Here is a 4,174-nt window from a genome sequence, read left to right as displayed (position 1 = left end):
TCACGATACACGAAGTGACGTCACCGTCAACGGGGGAGGGGCCAACCACACGCCAGGAAGTGACATCACAGTCAACGGGGGCGGTCACGATACAGGAAGTGACGTCACCGTCAACGGGGGAGGGGCCGACCACACGCCAGGAAGTGACATCACAGTCAACGGGGGCGGTCACGATACAGGAAGTGACGTCACCGTCAACGGGGGAGGGGCCGACCACACGCCAGGAAGTGACATCACAGTCAACGGGGGCGGTCACGATACAGGAAGTGACGTCACCGTCAACGGGGGAGGGGCCGACCCACACGCCAGGAAGTGACATCACAGTCAACGGGGGCGGTCACGATACAGGAAGTGACGTCACCGTCAACGGGGGAGGGGCCGACCACACGCCAGGAAGTGACATCACAGTCAACGGGGGCGGTCACGATACAGGAAGTGACGTCACCGTCAACGGGGGAGGGTCCAACCACACGCCAAGAAGTGACGTCACAGTCAACGGGGGCGGTCACGATACAGGAAGTGACGTCACCGTCAACGGGGGAGGGGCCGACCACACGCCAGGAAGTGACGTCACAGTCAACGGAGGGGGTCATGACCCCAGGGGCGATGAATTTAGGTGATGACGATGATGACGATGTTGATGGTGATGATGATGTTGATGGTGTTGATGGTGATGTTGATGTTGGTGACGATGTTGATGATGGTGATGATGATGTTGATGGTGTTGATGGTGATGTTGATGTTGGTGACGATGTTGATGATGGTGATGATGATGTTGATGATGATGACAATGATGACGATGATGGTGTTGATGACGATGATGATGTTGACGATGGTGATGACGATGATGACGATGATGATGTTGATGTTGGTGGCGGTGACGATGTTGATGTCTCTGCCCAGGCTGCGTCTGCTGTTTGGCGAGGTGTCGATGAGGTGGGACTTGATGACGATGTTGATGATGACGATGTTGATGTTGATGTTGACCATGTTGATGGTGATGTTGTTGATGTCTCTGTAGACTACGACTGCCGTTTGACGAGGTGGCGATGAGGTGGGACTTGATGACGATGATGACGATGTTGATGTTGACGATGTTGACGATGTTGACGATGTTGATGATGACGATGTTGATGTTGATGTTGACCATGTTGATGGTGATGTTGTTGATGTCTCTGTAGACTACGACTGCTGTTTGACGAGGTGGCGATGGGGTGGGATTTGATGACGATGATGACGATGTTGATGTTGACGATGTTGACGATGTTGACGATGATGGCGATGTTGATGATGACGATGTTGATGTTGATGTTGACCATGTTGATGGTGATGTTGTTGATGTCTCTGTAGACTACGACTGCTGTTTGACGAGGTGGCGATGGGGTGGGATTTGATGACGATGATGACGATGTTGATGTTGACGATGTTGACGATGTTGACGATGATGGCGATGTTGATGATGACGATGTTGATGTTGATGTTGACCATGTTGATGGTGATGTTGTTGATGTCTCTGTAGACTACGACTGCTGTTTGACGAGGTGGCGATGAGGTGGGACTTGATGACGATGATGACGATGTTGATGTTGACGATGTTGACGATGTTGACGATGTTGATGATGACGATGTTGATGTTGATGTTGACCATGTTGATGGTGATGTTGTTGATGTCTCTGTAGACTACGACTGCTGTTTGACGAGGTGGCGATGAGGTGGGATTTGATGACGATGACGATGATGTTGATGTCTACGATGTTGATGTCTCTGTGTAGACTACGACTGCTGGGTGACTAGGTGGTGATGTTGATGTCTATGATGGTGTTGATGTTGATGTTGTTGATGTTGATGATGTTGATGTCTATGATGTTGATGTTGATGATGTTGATGTCTCTGTAGACTACGACTGCTGGGTGACTAGGTGGCGATGCGATGGGAGTCGATGTTGATGATGATGTTGATGATGTTGACCATGTTGATGGTGACGATGTTGATGTTGATGATGATGATGTCTATGATGATGTTGATGATGTTGATGTCTCTGCAGGCTGCGTCTGCTGTGTGACTAGGTGGCGATGTTGATGTCTATGATGGTGTTGATGTTGATGATGATGTTGATGTTGTTGATGTTGATGATGTTGATGTCTATGATGTTGATGATGATGATGTTGATGTCTCTGTAGACTACGACTGCTGTTTGACGAGGTGGCGATGAGGTGGGACCTCCCCGTTGAGGTGAACTACCACGAGGCAGCGGCGTACTGCGCCTGGCGCGGGGATCGAGCGCGCCTCCTCACACAGGCCGAACACGCTCTGCTCAGTGACACGGTGACCTCCTCCTCCCACTCCACCTCATCACCATCATCATCACCATCACTACCATCACCATCTCGTCAACACCATCACTACCATCACCACCATCACCACCATCACCATCACCTCGTCACCATCATCACCATCACCATGTCACCATGTCATCACCATCATCACCACCATCACCACCATCACCTCGTCATCACTACCATCACCATCATCACCATGTCATCACCATCATCATCACCATCACCACAACTACCACCATCACCACCACCACCATCACCACCACCACCATCATCACCACCATCACCATCACCTCGTCACCATCATCACCATCACCACCATCACCATCACCTCGTCACCATCATCACCATGTCATCATCATCACCATGTCATCATCATCACCATGTCATCATCACCATCATCACCATCATCACCATCATCACCATGTCATCATCACCATCATCACCACCAACATCACAACCTTCACCATCATCATCATCATCGTCATCACCATCACAAGCATGTTGATCATGATATTTTGACGGTTGTAGTGATGGTGGTAAAGATGATGATGATGGTGATGTTGATGATGTTGATGGTAATATTGATATTGATGTTGGTGTTGGTGATGGTGTTGGTGATGGTGGTGATGGTGGTGGTGATGGTGGTGATGGTGATGATGGTGATGATGGTGTTGATGGTGATATTGATGTTGATGTTGGTGTTGGTGATGGTGGTGATCATGACGATGTAGATGATGATGTTGATGATGGTGATGGTGGTCATGGAGGTGATGATGGTGATGTTGATGTTGGTGATGGTGGTGATGGTGGTGATGATGGTGATGTTGATGGTGATGTTGATGGTGGTGATGGTGGTGGTGGTGATGGTGGTGATGGTGGTGATGATGGTGGTGGTGATGGTGGTGATGATGGTGATGGTGGTGATGGTGTGTTCGTGCTGATGGTGGTGATGGTGGTGATGGTGGCGATGGTGGTGATGTTGGTGATGATGGTGATGATGGTTGTGATGGTGGTGATCATGACAATGTAGTTGATGATGTTGATGAAGATGTTGATGGTGATATTGATGTTGATATTAGTGTTGGTGATGGTGGTGATGGTGGTGATGGTGGTGATGATGGTGATGGTGATGATGGTGATGATGATAGTGGTGATGGTGGTGATGGTGATGATGGTGATGGTGATGATGATAGTGGTGATGGTGGTGATGGTGATGGTGATGATGGTGATGATGATAGTGGTGATGATGGTGATGGTGATGATGGTGATGGTGATGATGATAGTGGTGATGGTGGTGATGGTGATGATGGTGATGATGATAGTGGTGATGATGGTGATGGTGGTGATGGTGTGATGATGGTGGTGATGATGCATGATGATGGTGGTGATGATGGTGGTGATGATGGTGATGGTGGTGATGGTGGTGATGATGGTGGTGATGATGGTGATGGTGGTGATGGTGGTGATGATGGTGGTGATGATGGTGATGGTGATGATGGTGATGGTGATGATGATAGTGGTGATGGTGGTGATGTCGCTCTGTTTTCACAGAGGTCACGGGAGGATGTTGACAAGGATTTTCAACTTTTCAACCTGAACATCACTCACGGCTCACCCTCAGTGAGCACCTCCACTCACCACCCACTCACTCACCCACTCACTCACTCACCCACTCACCCACTCACTCACTCACTCACCCACTCACCCACCCACTCACCACTCACTCACCCACCCACCCACTCACCCACCCACTCACCACTCACTCACCCACCCACCCACCCACTCACCAACTCACTCACCCACTCACCCACCCACTCACTCACCCACTCACTCAC

General features: G+C 49.7%; 1 long non-coding RNA gene across 1 annotated transcript; it reads left to right on the top strand.

Annotated features, from left to right (window-relative positions):
- Positions 1-312: 312 nt before the first annotated feature.
- On the top strand, positions 313-3,963 carry LOC144955250 (uncharacterized). Its single transcript, XR_013641574.1, has 3 exons — positions 313-616; positions 2,181-2,325; positions 3,891-3,963. It is a non-coding gene; the product is annotated as an uncharacterized LOC144955250 (long non-coding RNA).
- Positions 3,964-4,174: the final 211 nt, after the last annotated feature.

This window comes from Lampetra fluviatilis, unplaced genomic scaffold (genome assembly GCF_964198595.1).
Source record: "Lampetra fluviatilis unplaced genomic scaffold, kcLamFluv1.1 SCAFFOLD_272, whole genome shotgun sequence".
NCBI lineage: Eukaryota > Metazoa > Chordata > Hyperoartia > Petromyzontiformes > Petromyzontidae > Lampetra > Lampetra fluviatilis.
Note: the sequence above shows the minus strand (reverse complement) of the source record. Positions and strands in the feature narration are given on the sequence as shown.